This window comes from Topomyia yanbarensis, chromosome 1 (assembly GCF_030247195.1).
Source record: "Topomyia yanbarensis strain Yona2022 chromosome 1, ASM3024719v1, whole genome shotgun sequence".
In the NCBI taxonomy this organism is placed as follows: domain Eukaryota; kingdom Metazoa; phylum Arthropoda; class Insecta; order Diptera; family Culicidae; genus Topomyia; species Topomyia yanbarensis.
In genome coordinates this window covers 130,540,737-130,557,189 of record NC_080670.1, presented here as the reverse complement: position 1 = coordinate 130,557,189, position 16,453 = coordinate 130,540,737, and the positions used below count along the sequence as shown (strand labels likewise).

Sequence of the window (16,453 nt, the reverse complement as noted above, 5' to 3'; positions counted from 1 at the left end):
GTCGTCTATTTCTGATTGGCACTGCTGAGCGTTTGGGGGGATGTATATCGATACAGCAGTCATTGGAGTCGGGAGATGAACTCGGACTGCGATCGCTTGGATGTTACTATTTATATCGATGCGCTCGAATGGCACCCCGTCTCGGATTGCAAGACCTACTCCTTGTTGCCAATGCCGGCGGCTACCGGATTCTAGGAGCAAGGTGTAGTTTTTGCCAACGAAGTTTGCTGGAATTGCTCGGTGGTCCGCTTTTGTTTCTTGCAGAGCTATCACACACGGTTCGTACTGGCTGATTAAGAGTTTGAGCTCGTTGATGTTGGTACGTAAACCACGCACATTCCACTGTAATGCAAAGCACTTAGTGGTTTCATGGTGAAGTGTCGCAGATGACGATGCTGTTGATGATTTGTGCGTTCTTGATGAAAAGTCGACCGGGTTCCAGGAGGAAACAGAGGGTAATTGTAAAAGCGGATCGTTTTCGGGTGGTGGTTGTTGGGTGTACATATCTGGTCCCGTATATGCGTTCGTAGTGTATGAGCGAGGTGTGTTAGGAAGTGGTTTAGCAGTATGTAGGTGGTTGGTAGGCAGGGGGCTGTTTTTGTTATAATCGACCGCAGAGAGAGATTCACTATCAGCGGGTTGGGGTAAGACTTCCCGGATAGACCCTCTCACTTGCTGCGCTCCCACTTCTGAGAGTGGAGGGGGTACTACACTTTCCCTCCCTCCAAATCGATCGTCGTAGTAATACATATCGCTGGTTCGGTTGGTGTTGTTCGTCGCTAGTCGTTCACATGAATCAAGATCGTCGAACAGGTTGGCTAGGTGGCGCGCTGAATCCTCGGTGGTGGTTTTCTTCAGTGGCGGACTTCGTCGTTCAGGTGAAGTTTCAGGCTTCTGATTCCCTAATATAATTTGCCGTTTCGTTTTTTTTTGGTACTATCTCCTCGTTTTGAATCCGGTATAGCTGGTGATCTGGTGCGGAGTTGCATAGTCGATGGTGCTATTTGCAGCGTCGTTCGTGGTTCTCTAGTTGTTTGAGGTTTGGTTTGAGATTGCTCGTTTTGTGCTCTGACTTTTTGAATTTACGCTGTCATTTTGTCAGTTTGTTCATTTTTTTTAGTCGCTTCCAAAAGATGGTTGATCTGCGCTTCTTTTTCTTTTAGCTTTTTCTCTAGCTCGATAAATTTCAGCCGATCGGTATTTGGTTGTGCTGTAACTGTCGCGTAGCTTCCTCTGCCTTCTCCGACTCGTTTACGTGCTTCCGGGTATGTAATGTTATGATCCACCTTGACTCTTATTACTTGCATTTTCTGTTTGTAGATAGGACATTGACGGCTATTTGGACGATGAGATCCCTCACAGTTTAGGCAGTATTCTGCTTCCTTGCACTCCTCGATCTGGTGTTCAGCGGAGCAGTTAAAACAGCGCTGCGGACCAGGACAACGAGCACGAGCGTGACCGTAGCTGAAACAACCAAAACATAGCAGCGGGTTACGGACGGGTCGCAGTACGCAGAAGGCCAATTTTGACGTGAGTCGGATACGTGCACTTGTTGAAGGTTATAATAAGGGCGGGCGTGTTGACACGGTTACCATTATCATTGCGAGTAATCCGTTGGACACGAATCACTCCTTGGCCAGTTAAACCATTCAAAATATCCTTCTCCTCAACATGTATCAGATCGAAGCAAGAGATAACACATCGGCTGACATTCAAGTTGGGGTGCGGTTGGACGACTACTGCAGTACCATCAATTAAAGCAGACATTGTTAAAAGTTTTTGTACTTGATCGGGATTACGGACTCTGAGCGTATAGCGTGTACCTTGCGCTTCCGTTGCTGCACCTTCGATAGGTCCACCTGCAACTCTTTCGACCGATGTACCTATAATAAATGGGTTTTTAGGTAATGGCGTGTCATCTTTTCCGGTTAACTGCAAAAACGTTAGTTCGCCGTACTGGTTCGTAGGATCCATGAACTGCGATAACCTTCTTCCTGAAGATCCTCCAGGATCGCCGCTGCTGGCGGCCGCCATAGCCACCCTACTCTACCTATTATACAACTCTAACACCTCGATGGACGTTGGATTTAGATGCGATATATAGTAACAACGGTCACCCGTTGTTTACCCCAGAGACAATAAGTATAGAGAAATTTGTTTTTTCCTACCTTATGCTCCTTCAACGCCGTGTCCAGATAATTTTGTAATACCCTATAGACTACTCACACACTCTACACTACCTTCAACGGCCAATTTGCGAAAAAAAAAATTTTAAAAAACTTTTGGTAGCAAACAAAATTTGTGTTTTTAGCACTTTCGAGTATCGCTTTCCACTCGGGTTCCACTAAGCGCACACACAAAACTAATAGCCTCGCCGTATTCAATGGGTCACACACAGCAAAATAGAGCAGCGGCAAAATAAGTCCGCGTAATTACGATGAAAATTCGTTTTTCGGCCCTAATTCACCGATTTGGATCAAACTTTCACTGTTTCCACGTCCTTATAGTAGCCAACTAACGAACGATTGGCTTTGATAAGCGAAGCGACCGCGAAAATCACCTATATCACTAATGTTATTTTTCGATGAGCGCGCGACTGTTGCTGCTGCTACAGTATCCCGAACTCGAATGATTAGGTTGACGTTTTTCAGAGTGATTGCATAACCTTTCTATATGAGAAAGGCAAAAATGTGCCAAAATCCAGAAAATTGAATTGTCGTCAAATTTTTTTTCGAGTTTGCATCAAATCTCGACGTTTCATGCACCTTGAACACATTTAGCATCAAAAAAATTCTATTTTTAATTTTTCCTATAGTTTATATGAGAAATTTCTGTGTGGCCGCACTCTGAAACCCGTAATTCCGGAACCAGAATTCCGATCGATCCAAAATTCAATAGCAGCCGATGGGAAAGTTGCACCTTTCATTTGAGACTAAGTTTGGGCAAATCGGTCCAGCCATCTCTGAGAAAAATGAGTGACATTATTTGACACATACGCACATACATACATACATACACACACATACATACACACACACATACAGACTTTTTCCGATTTCGACGAACTGAGTTGAATGGGATATGACACTCGGCCCTCCGGGCCGGGATTAGGTTGACGTTTTTCAGAGTGATTGCATAACCTTTCTATATGAGAAAGGCAAAACATTGTAGAAGGCAAGCCGGTTTCTTTCCGCTGCTCATTGACGTATCTCCAAAACGATTTAGGATCCGACTTAAGTTTACGTTGCATTTTTCGTTGATAGTTTGAAAAACAAAAACTGTTCAGTTTTTTTAAAATCGTTATTGAGCCTTACATAATAAGCTCTCAGTGACAGGGTATGGCGTTTGGTAAACTTTCGTAATGCTGCTCTTTTTGCAGTTTTTAGCTGACGTAACTCGGCTGTCTGCCAGGGGAATTGATCACTTCGTTGATTACACTTTGGGACATGACGATCGATAAGGTAGCTCATTATATGGCAGAACGTTTCAGCGGCGGAGTTCACATCATCCTTGCTTAGCACAGAATTCCAGTTAATGCTTTGTAAAATATTTTGAATGCTGCTATAGTCGGCTCGCTTATAATTGTAACACGCGGTGGGCGCGTGGATCGAAAAGTTCATAGGCGGTACGTCCTGGAGTGTAAGATGTAGAGGCGGATGGAGGCGAATATACTTTACTAGCGGGGCGAGGGCGGTGGAAATATGCGGCGATTGATCTCTGGCATTAACGAAGCATAGATCTAAAATCCGGTCGTTCTCGTTCGTTGTGCTGTTAATCTGCAGAAGTGTAGCCGTGCTATAGCCATCCAGAAGAGTTATGCTGCCAGGATGAAAAACAGATTCGTCTGGGTCGGGTTGAAATCGCCGAGAATCATGATTTCGTCAGTGGGTTGCGCCATCGCAGCAACAGAAGTCAATGATTCAGAATGAGAAGTGCAGAGTCTCGAATTTTATCAGGAGGGAAATAAACCACACACACATATATATATATATATATATATATATATATATATATATATATATATATATATATACATATATATATATATATATATATATATATATATATATATATATATATATATATATATATATATATATATATATATATATATATATATATATATATATATATATATATATATATATATATATATATATATATATATATATATATATATATATATATATATTTGTGGCTGTTGAGAGGGCTCCGATCACATCTGAGAACCTCGTAGTCAGAGCAAATCACCTGGCTGGAAAGAGTCTGCTCATTTAGCCATGTTTCTGTCAATGCGATAATGTCGTAACAGCAGTCCGAGGTAGCTAGGCGATAGGAATTTGCACAGGAATTCATGCCACCCACATTTTGATAATATAAGTGGATGGGCGACGATTTTAGACACGGAAGGCTGACAGGCACTCCTTGATTCCTTCGTCTGGAATGCGCACCAGGGCGACTAGAATGACTGCTAACAGCAGAAGGCGCGGGTGAACTGCATGAATTGGTAGCACCCCTGATGGAAGTTGGAGTGCTCCTCCGGAGCACTGCAGGCAGATCGAATCCATTGCGAGAATCGCCAACAGGTAGGCAACAGTAGCTACTCCGCGAATAAGCTTTTCCAATATGCATCCACGGTTTCACCACAAGGATTCTATCACTACCGACGACACTTTGGGAGAACAAAATGTTTGTCAATTGTCACCGCACGACCAAGAATCACAAATTATGAGTCAATTGCTCAATAACTGCAGCTTAGGCGAGGGCAGAAACTCTATTCCAATTGAAAAATCACTGAATATGCACAAAAAAACCTGTTTTAATCCACCTAGCGGTGCAATTGTGCCTTTCTCATTTCTCAAAACTATGGCACGGAGGCTTTTTATGTTCAACATAATTGTGGAAATGTCCATTACATTCTTAGTACACTTTGCACTTATACACAATGGCATGCCAGCCACGAACTTGATGAGCTACATGTCGACGGTGAAACACTTGAAACAAAAAAATATCATACTCCATTAGCCTAATCATCATTAGATCAATGTTATCTGCTTGCTAACTCATTTTGTCATGCGGGGCTGGGTATGTGAAGAGGGCGAAAGTCCCATGAACGAACGACTCCCCAGCTTAAATTGGTATGCTTTGTGATACAGTGGTGGTTTAAAGATGATGGGGTTGAAAGGGAGGGGTATGAGGGCTGGATGGGGTGGTGGTCTGAGGGGTGATTTAAGGAGATTTTTAAAGGAGGGGCGCGAACAGTAGAGGGGGGGGTGTAACCCCTCTCCGTAAACCATCAACTACGCCCCTGTTAAAATCCAGAAACCCTAAACGAGTCGAAAAAAAAATTTGGCCGGGATTAGGTTGACGTTTTTCAGAGTGATTGCATAACCTTTCTATATGAGAAAGGCAAAAATATGCCAAAATCCAAAAAAGTGAATCGTAGTCAAATTTTTTTTTCGAGTTTGCATCAAATCTCGACGTTTCATGCACCTTGAACACATTTAGCATCAAAAATAAAAATTCTATTTTTAATTTTTCCTATAGTTTATATGAGAAATTTCTGTGTGGCCGCACTCTGAAACCCGTAATTCCAGAACCAGAATTCCGATCGATCCAAAATTCAATAGCAGCCGATGGGAAGGTTGCACCTTTCATTTGAGACTAAGTTTGGGCAAATCGGTCCAGCCATCTCTGAGAAAAATGAGTGACATTATTTGACACATACGCACATACATACACACACACACACATACATACACACATACACACACATACATACATACACACACATACAGACTTTTTCCGATCTCGACGAACTGAGTCGAATGGGATATGACACTCGGCCCTCCGGGCCGGGATTAGATTGACGTTTTTCAGAGTGATTGCATAACCTTTCTATATGAGAAAGGCAAAACGATCCAAAATACGCGAACGAAAATAAACAAACCAGGGTTGTTAATCGATAATTAATCGTCATCGTCGATAACGTTAACCACCCGTCAACGTCATCGGAAACTCCGTTAACGATAATTTATCGTCGGATTCATCGTCATCGTCGATAATTCATCGGTGGTTATCGCGATACATTTTGCGTTATTTTCCCGTTTATTGGAGTTGAAGTTGATGCGGATAACTTTCAATTGTTTTGAAATAAATAACTATTGGAGGACATGTTGTTGGCAGTTGAAAATCAATAGTTTTGGACATTTTCTATGCACAGGGGGGTTCGACGATGTGTCAAAATGGAATTTTTGTCAACTTTTCGGGAGTTTTATATTGAAAGGAAAGTTATTGGCAGTTGACAATCAATAGTTTTGGACATTTTCAATACACAGGGGGTTCGACGATGTGTCAAAATGGATTTTTTCAACTTTTGGGAAAAGTTTATTATATTGAAGAAGTTATTGGTAAGTGAAAATCAATAGTTTTGGGCATTTTCAATGTACCGTCGGTGCGTCAAAATAGAATTTTTTCAACTTTTCGCGAACTTTTTATATTGAAGGGCAGGTTGTTGGCGGTTGAAAATCGATAGTTTTGGACATTTTCAATTCACAGGAGGATCCACCAGTGCACAGTGTTTCCAAAGTGGCAAAAAGGTGAAAGACATTCTTTGAACCACGAAAAACATTTTTAATGCTATAGTGTCTTCAGCAAAGTTTATTTATATTTTTTTGCATTTAAAAAGTATTAGTTGGGTGATTAATCCCTCTAAAGCTGAGCAGCAAGTTTTTGTTTGGTCATTTATGAAAATAAAAAAACTTTCTTTGGCAAAGTTCTTGAGAATATCTTAAGTATTAACTTCGCTGAAGAGACTATGTGTCTATCTGTCGATTTTAAATTACATTTGTGGAGATTTCTTTGATATACCCCTGAAAATTGCTTTTAAAAAATACTTTTCCTGGTAATTTTGTAGAATTTCAAAATGTTCCAAGATTTTGTTCAGCATAAGAAAATACAGAATTTTTGTAATGTAAGTTTATTTGTATCTCTTACAACTTAGAAGTTATCGAATGTTTTAGTGCCTAAAAAGCAATATTTTGGTATGGAAGCCGCAAATTTCCGCAGACGAATACCAATACGAATCTGTAAAACAAACACTATCAAAATCGTTTGGTGGGCTCTAGCCTACGTTCAAGTCAAATTCGAGTAAATTCCTTCTTTAGTATATTTTTTTTTATCTTAGAGATGCAAAATATACAAAAATAATAATACTGTACTGTAAGACCTCCTTAAGGGAAATTTTTACTAAATGATCAGAACGGGTTAAGAGGCTTTGTCGAGGGACTAAAAAAGAATATTTTAACCGCTCCGATTTATTAAAAAGAAAGAAAAAATATGTTAGTCCAGGTGTTTGTGTTTCGACTTCGTCTCTTTGGAACCAGAAAAAATATGTGCCGATTTTGCCAATGTCATCGATTTATTAGCCTAAAATTCGCCAAAGGGGTGATAAAAACGGGTCTTCACTGTATTCAAAAAACGACTAAAACTCTATTATGAGGCCGTTCATAAATTACACTACATATTTAAGGCTAGAGCTAAAAGCTTCCTAACTAGAAAAGGTAATTAAACATTGGAAATATGTATGTATATTCTCTTTTTTTAAATCCGAAATTTTCTAGTTAAAATTTAAATTATAATAAAATCTGTTAATCATCACACCACTAAAATGTATAGTGTAATTTGTGAATGGCCTAATAATAGAAGTTTTTTTCAATACACTACAATTTTGCGTGTTATAAATCACTAATTACATAATAGCTCAAAATTTGTTTTTTTCATGGTCAAAACAATTTTGATCACCTTTTTGCCGCTTGGAAACATTGTGCACCTGGGACTCTTCTGTGCACAAACTCACTCGAAAAGTTGAAAAATTCAATTTTGACACATCGTCAGACCCTTATGCGTATAGAAATGTCCAAAATTATTGATTTTCAATTGCCAACAACTTTCCCTTCAATATAATACACTTTCCCGAAAAGTTTAAATAATTTCATTTTGACGCATCGTTGGGCCCCGCTGTGCATAGAAAATGTCCAAAACTATTGATTTTCAACTGCCAACAACATGTCCTTCAATAGGTATTTATTTCTAAACAATTGAAAGTTAACCGGATCAACTTCAACTCCAATAAATGGGAAAGTAACGCAAAATGTATCGCGATAACCGATGAACCGACGATGACGATGAAAACGACGATACAATTATCGACGATGACGATGAAGGCGACGATACATTATCGTTAACGGAGTTTCCGATGACGATACATTATCGTTAACGAGTAACGCCGATAAATTATCGTGAAAAATGTATCGTATTAACAACCCTGAAACAAACTGATTCACAACAGTGTTACCAGAAAATTTTTACTGAAGACTTCAAATATCTATTTTGAATACTTTAAAAGTTATGGCTTGTTGTTTGTTGATTACTCTTTGTCGCCTATTTATTGTTCAATATAGTAATAATCTATTGAAATAAGCCAAACATTATTTCGATAAAACGAATTTTGTATTTCATTTTTCTATCTACAACCGCTAGAAATAATCACCGAACACTTCCAAGTTGTCTGGAAGGAACTTGATAACTTATCAGTGTAAAAATGTTCATTTATGCGAACCTTCTGACTGCAATTTTTCTAACTTATAACCATCGGATCGATCTGAAACATACCGGAAAAAGAAAAGCGAAATAAATAACTCCAAGCAACGGCGTAACCAAGAGAAGGTTTTAAGGTGTAACACCATACAACACCCCCCCTCCCCCACCACACACAAAAAAATTGGATTGAAGTTGAAAATTTATTGATGCTGACTGATTTAATTCAATATTACAATAACAATTATCTGAACCGTACATTGATAACCTGTTGTTGTAAACATCATGGGGATTTTTGGTAAATTGTCGGAATGGGGTCCTGATATGTAACTGATCTATTGGTCTTGATTTCACAGTTGTCTAATAGCATCAATATCAAAATCCTGCCTGAAAACATTCCAATAGAAAATTCCAGAGTTCAATCATAATCCTAAGCTTTCTTTTCAAATTGAGCGCGCTTTTGTACTGTAATAAGGGTCTTTATTTAATAGGAAGCGAAGTTAAAATTGATTTATTGTCTATGAAACATATAACTGCTCACCAAAAAAATGCATAACTTTCAACATTTGCTAAAAATGTTTTTGCCTTTCTCAGTCACTCTAAAATTCGTCAATCTAATCCCGACCCGGAGGGCCGAGTGTCGTATGCCAATCGACTCAGTTCGTCGAGATCGGAAAATGTCTATGTGTGTATGTATGTGTGTATGTGGAAAAAAATGTGACCTCTGTTTCTCAGAGATGGCTGGACCGATTTGCGCAAAGTTAGTCTCAAATGAAAGGTACAACCCATCGGTTGCTATTGAATTTTTTATTGATTGGACTTCCGATTCCGGAGTTACGAGTTGAAGGGTGCAATCACACAGCGAATTCCCATATAAACTGAAATGAAAAATTTTCAAAATCAAATTTGTATTTTTGATGCCAAATGATTTTAAAATGCATGAAAAATTGAGATGCTTGACAAAAATTGACTTTTTTGGACTTTGGTACATTTTTGCCTTTCTCATATAGAAAGGTTATGAAATCACTCTAAAAATCGTCAATCATACCGGCCCGGAGCGAGTATGCAGTGACGGGTTGCTACTTTAAAATTAAAACTAGTATAAAATTTCTTAACAAGTTGAAAATTTTCGGCAGGACCCGGATCTCCCGGATCTTTCTCCATGATCCACCGCTGGTTTCAAGCGATGTTTCAGTATCACATAGTATGTCAAGATCGTGCCTGTCGATCCGTTGTATGTATGTGCAAATCATACTGAACATGTAATATTCATTTCCACCATTGTATTGAACATAACCAGCCATGGAATCGTAGTCTGGACCTGGGACGGGACATGCGAAGACGGTCTTCTTTTTCCCTCTCGGTTTTGTTGTTATTTTGCAAGAAAAAGTTCGCTTACAATATAATTTCAAGCAAAGGTACTAGGATAGAGCTGTGCAGATGAGATACAGAGTTGTGCCGATGATGTACGGAAAATGATGTAGCTTTCACATGACATAAATTATGTTATCATTCATATGAATAATCTGATTATAGCTTCATTATCCGTAACTGTCAAGTAGTAGAATTTTGTACCTATTTTTATCTAGAGACATTAATTTTTATCTAGAGCCGAAAATTAAATAACTGTTTACAAGAATTTTGAATTTGTCTTGTCATAGACTAATAGATCGCAATCGATTGATCAATTTCACCGGTCTGATATAAACAGAGCAATTGCATAACCTTTCTGCTGAGAAAGTTAAACTAATTTCTACGCCACATTATTTTCCACAAATTTGAACGAGAGACGCAATGTTTCATAAGTTGATTCAGTTGTGCAGGTTATTTTTGCTATGGCAACCCAAAATCAGAGGAAAAGGGGCTTCTAGTTCTAGATTTTCTGTACTCCTCCCTGCGGGAAACGCGGAGACAGGTTACTGTGATTATTTAACAGCACTTTGTTGGCTGTTTTTGAATTGACAGAAGTGTGCTACCACGGCTCTCAGAAGCGAGGCTTGCTACTCCGCGAATTCTGCGGTGACGTCAGACAAATCGTTGAGATAAACAGACGGATTTCTAGAAAGTTGATAATTGAAAATATTTAAACTCTTCCGGTGAAAAAAACAATGTGCAACGAATTCTTGACGTAATTTACGCCATAATTACACTAGACCCCAGAGGTAAACATAATCTTATTTGACGGCTGAAAATGAACCTGTTGCGATTCGCGGTGAATTGAATACTTTACGCTGACGTCACAAATGAACTCGATGTTCATTTTTGACAGTTCGCTTGTACTGTTTACATGGACTTAGAAAAATTCTTTACGATTTGCTTCGAGCGAATCTAGTCGTCCACAAATTTTCTAAGTCCATGTAAACAGTACAATCGAACTGTCAAGAAAAGTGAGGTTAACTGTAGTAGTAAAGAACCTAATAAAAAAAATATTCATATGCCTATAAAGCATATGAAACAACAATCATCATCGCTTACATTGTGCCAGGGCCTACTTTGATGCGTTTGATTCGTTGCTGTACAGTCACTTCGTGTAATAATCGGAACCGAATGAAAAACTGCATGGATGAATGGCCGGTTTGTTCGTTTACTGCTGCGTGCGGCTGAATATGATCAATTTTAATTCAATGAATTTGAATATTTTCAACTCTGCTGGACACAGTATATAATCAGTGCAGCCATGTGATTAGTAGCGAAATTTGGGAATTTGACTGCATGTCATAGAAAACATATCTAACCGTTATTTCCTATTCCCAGCATAGGTTTTGGACATCGGCATAGCTTCCTTCCCTGGTAACATTTGAAGTTTTATGGTAGTTTTAGAGCCACTCATAAAACTTAGATTACCCTTGTAGCGTGCTATAAAACTTTGCATGTTGCTTGGGTTGTGATCTATCCGGTGCCGATCATTCGGTGGCAGCAAACAAAATATGAATTTTATTTAATTATTTTTATTATTATTTAATGAATTAAAATATCAACAAAAGAATAAATCAATAAAATATTCTACAATTACTACTTAAAAATGATTCAATCTACAATTTATTTATCTGACAATTTCCAATCTTATTCACACAAGGTGATGGCAAGTTTTTCATAGTGTTTAACTAATTTTATGAAATAATAACCTAAAAATACTCAAAATGTTCAATAAATATATTCGCCATAAATTTTTCACTGTCTAATATAAATATGCATTTGTCGGTCGCTAAGGTGATCAAACTCACGAATGGAATTATTTGTTTGTTAGAAAATAAAGTAATATTTTTTTAAAATATTATTTTTTTTTCATAAAAATCTATATAACAAAGCAACAATTGTAACAATCTAATAAATGTATCCTAAAATAGCCTAGAATTTATTTTTTGATACCAAATTCTTAACTTTCTTAGTTTTGTGGCAATTTCATTATTGAGCTTTTATAAAATTGATGCACAATTACAGCACCGTAAAATCATTTATTCTGTATCGATTTTGTTGGTTATTTTCGGCAAATTTGAGACTAAGAGAAACGAAAAGTGGCACATCGTCATGTTTTACCGGCGTCGGCGGTAAAACATGATGAGTTATGTTCTACCATAGACCATGCGGTGGACTTGGGTGCAATGCCCAACTCCTACTTAGCAGAAGGAAAAGAATTCTTCACATTTCCTTTCGATCATGTCCATATGAGCCTGCCTAGTCCTAGTTTTCCGTTCTAAGTTTATAACTGATTCGCTCTAGAATACCTATCCGTCTTTCAATTTCATTGCTTTCGTTTCTCTTAGTCTCAAATTAGCCGAAAATAACCAACAAAATCGATACAGTAGAACCTTGCGGCAATTAAAACATAGTAACAAAATCAATTATTTGGAACATTTATTCTTTTTATTAATTGCCAATATAGCGGGAGCAGTGCGGATAGAAAAAAAAATCTTCTTTAAGGCATTCTGATAGCAATAGGAACTTCTTTCCACCTCAAAATATATCTAAAGGTTTTTTAACAAAAGCATATAAATATAGATTCAAAACAAATTTTAAAAATGCAAAAATTTTGTTTTTGATACGTCATAGACTTTGCCAGGAAATAACGATACTGCCCAAACGTTATTGCTTTCAAGAAAATGAAAATCGTCAAGATAGGTCCGGTTCGCAATGACAGGCCATTGCCGGTTCGCGGTGACATTTGCTTTTTTTTCACTTTGCACGTCCCGTCCCAGGTCTGGACAAATGAGAAAAGCACAATTGCACTACTAGGTGGATTAAAATAGGTTTTTATTTTGGGAATGCGTCGAGTTGAGACGAAAACGTAATATGATTAATAACGAGGATAACACTTTCCGAATGTAGAGAGAAATTTATGAAAAATGACGATTTCCATTCGACTCTAGCAGGTCCTGATCGATTTTGATGAGCATTTGATTTTTGTTGTATGACCAATTATATGTATAGGTAAAATGTTCAAAAACAGTAATTTAAGGTCAAGATAGCATCATTTTGAAACCGCCAATTTCGGAGGTTTAGTATTTTCGATGAGTTTTACAAACGTTAAACAGCGCATCATTTGATAAAATAATTTTGACGGTATATCGTCCAAGAAGTATTTATGGTGAATTTTCTCAGGTTAATATTCATGACTACAATAAAGTCTCAACAAATTCCCTAAAGACACGAACTCTGTTACTATTTTCTGAAAAATTGATTCTGCATAATTTTAAAGCTTCAAAAATTACGGTTTCGAAATTATGCCGTTTGGATAGTAAGATCGATTTTCACCAAACCTTCACCAAACCGAATTTCTGGCTACGCCGCTGACATCAAGTAAGTAAAAACAAAGTCGTTCTACACTCGTTCACAAGAAACTTCTTCGAATGCTGAATATCTATTATAATACATTGAAACCTCGATTTTATCAGCCAAATATGAACCTATGTTTGATGAGCTCTAGCAGACGAACAAGACTGAATTCGAGTAAATACTTTCTTGAGCATGTTTTCCTTATCATGAAGATGGAAATATGCAAAAATAAAAAGTTCATCATAATCAGAAATAGTTATCAGACTACATCAAGGGACGGGAAGAATATTTTAACAGCTTCAGTTTATTATAAAGAAAAAAAATTTAAGGGTTGTGTACAAGACATGACCACGATGACATTGAAAATGCAGCCAGTTTTATGAGCAAACAATATTATCCGTGGCCAAATTAAAACCCCTTAATACCATCGACTGTTTCAAAACTACACACAGGCATGCTATTTTTCACTAGAGATAATTGTTGAATTTTTAAATTAAAATCGATAACCTGTAGTGTGATAAATTCAAGTTTTAAAAAGTTTTATTTAAATCCCCGAAATGGGAACATCTGATGCAACAAATGGATTTTTTTTTAAATTAATGATGCTCGCAAACAAAACCTTATCCCTCTTTAAATGCCTGCTATCAAATTAAATGTTTGCAAAGCACAATAGGAAAATAACTGGTCATAAATCAAATTATTCGTAAACGAAGAAAGTTCAACATATGTATCTTTATATATTCGGTGGTTTAATTAACAATAATTCTGAAATGTTCTATATTTAGAGTCCTAAAAAGAATCACTTTAAGGGAACCATCAAATTAACTCTTGTATGTGAGGTCCTGAAAAGGACTATTGGTGGAATTCTGAAAAGGACTATTTGTGGGATCCACAAACACGCGTGGTATGGAATGAAAAGTACTAAACTAACTACGGGCTTTTAGTTTAGCAAAAATAACATGCAGAATGGAACAATTAGTCAGCTGCAAAAAAGGTTTGCCGTCTCTTCCAGCCGCGCGCTACTTACATCAGATAAATATTTCGAAATGAAAAGAAACAACATTTCCCTTCAGCAGCTAATATGAAATACTGATAGCTTTGAACGTGACATCGGCTTTTATCACTTTCGCACTGATGATAGAGGACTGCCTTCATGCATAATAACGAAAAAATAAATGCGGATTCTTTTTGGTACGGCTAGTTGGAAGTGTTGCCACATCCTCCAATTTTCTGAAGCATTGCAGAATTTTGGATGGTTTCCGAAAGATTATTTTTAATGAATCACAGGTTTTCACCAATTTCAGCCTGGAAATGTACCTGCACATTTTTGTATTGTTTCGGAAGGATAAATTTAAACAAATAACAGATTGTTGCAAATTTCAGATTGCCAATATACGCGCAAGCAACAAATAACGAATATAAACTGCGCAATTGAATGATCGCTGTTAATGATTGGAAATATTCAAATTTGTTCGTTATTGTTTGTTATAGCCCTTAAAAGGGCTTTTAATTTAACAATAATAACATGCAGAATGGAACATTTAGTCAGCTTCAACTGAGGTTTGCCAACTCTTCCAGCCGCGCGCTATTTACATCGGATCATACCAGCGGTAGCAGTGTTCAAAATGCAGCACTCATCGCAGCGCATTGTCAATATGCATGATTGCTACTGCTGTTCTTTACGGCCCGACGTTCGACGGGAGAATGAAGTCACTCAAGGAATGATATTCTTTAAATAGTCGAGGGTGACGTCATTCACAGAAGCGTAGTGTGCTGGGTGCTCAAATCTATCGTACGAGACGCTATAGGCACGATGTTATTTGTCTGGCAAAAGAGCAACAACTGATTCAAACCGACACGCGGCACATTTATTTATAACTTTTCGTGTTCGTTTGAATTACTAAGCTGCTCCCTATGTACGGCTCTGTCGGGGATAGATTAACTGATGTATGGGATTTTTCACGTTTTCGAGATCTGTTCAATAGCAGACTATTGAAGAACAAAAACACTATAGCAATAAAACATAATTTCAGTTAATTCCGAATTGTTTGGTGATAACCAGGCGGAAATCCGTTCATAAATAACAAAGCTATTAGCGTTCAAAATAGTGACGCAAAAACGTGACATCGTTTGATTTTAGATTTTAGAATGACACCCGCCCCAGATAGTGCAGTAAGACATTTTCAATGTAAAAAATTGCCCGATTTAGTCGATGTCCCCATTTTGTCAGCCTAAAAAACACCATGAGACTGATAGAAATGGGTCTTTATTGTATGTATTATTCACTGTGTTTCACATTAATAGGTACATTTCATTTTTGGGGATTTTTTTTATTGCATCGAACTACAACAATTTTTAGGTAGTTTTCAAGGGGTTATTTTATAGATTTCTTCCAAAATTTGGCGAGCCAATTCCAATACGTATATCAATTAATTGGCATACTTAAGGGTTTATTTGTTGCAGATAGAGAAAATACTGAAATTTTCAGCTTTTTCCTACACAATATTACGAAAGCTTATTAAACTATTTTTGCTAATAAGTTTGTGAAAATTATAAACTATTTGAAATTTTTTAATAGTTTTATTTTTTATTTAACCGTGATTTTTTAATAAATAGTGACCATCACTTCACAACGTAGTCTATTTTTCATGGCTTGCGGCGAGCACGATCTCTCGATTGCTGAACTGAAAATTATGGAATAGAAATTAATTTTTAGTATTCTTTACAGATTTAACTCGCCGCCCAGATAGCTCTGAATTAGACCCGCTGGTGCCCTAAGACGATTTCGCTAGATTTTCAGAGCACTGTGCACCCAGTGCATTAACGCAAGTGACGGAAGGTTATCGAAAAGTTTCGTGAAAATGAAAATTCCAGTAATGATGATGATTTTCCCAAACGGTTCGTTTTCGACAGGTTTTTATTTGATCTTTGGCATTAGGATCAGCGATAATAATTTAAATCGAGGATACTACTGGGAAGTCACCTTCAGAAAAAGTCGATGTCGAAGTAAAATTTGGAATTATGCACGCATGCACTTCAGAGATAGCGTGATATTAGGAGCTGCGATTTCATTTCAACGCTT

General features: G+C 37.5%; 1 protein-coding gene across 1 annotated transcript in view; it reads right to left on the bottom strand.

Annotated features, from left to right (window-relative positions):
- LOC131694307 (teneurin-a) overlaps positions 1-16,453 on the bottom strand; it is a 1,511,233-nt gene that overhangs the window by 1,448,219 nt on the left and 46,561 nt on the right. The window lies entirely within an intron of this gene.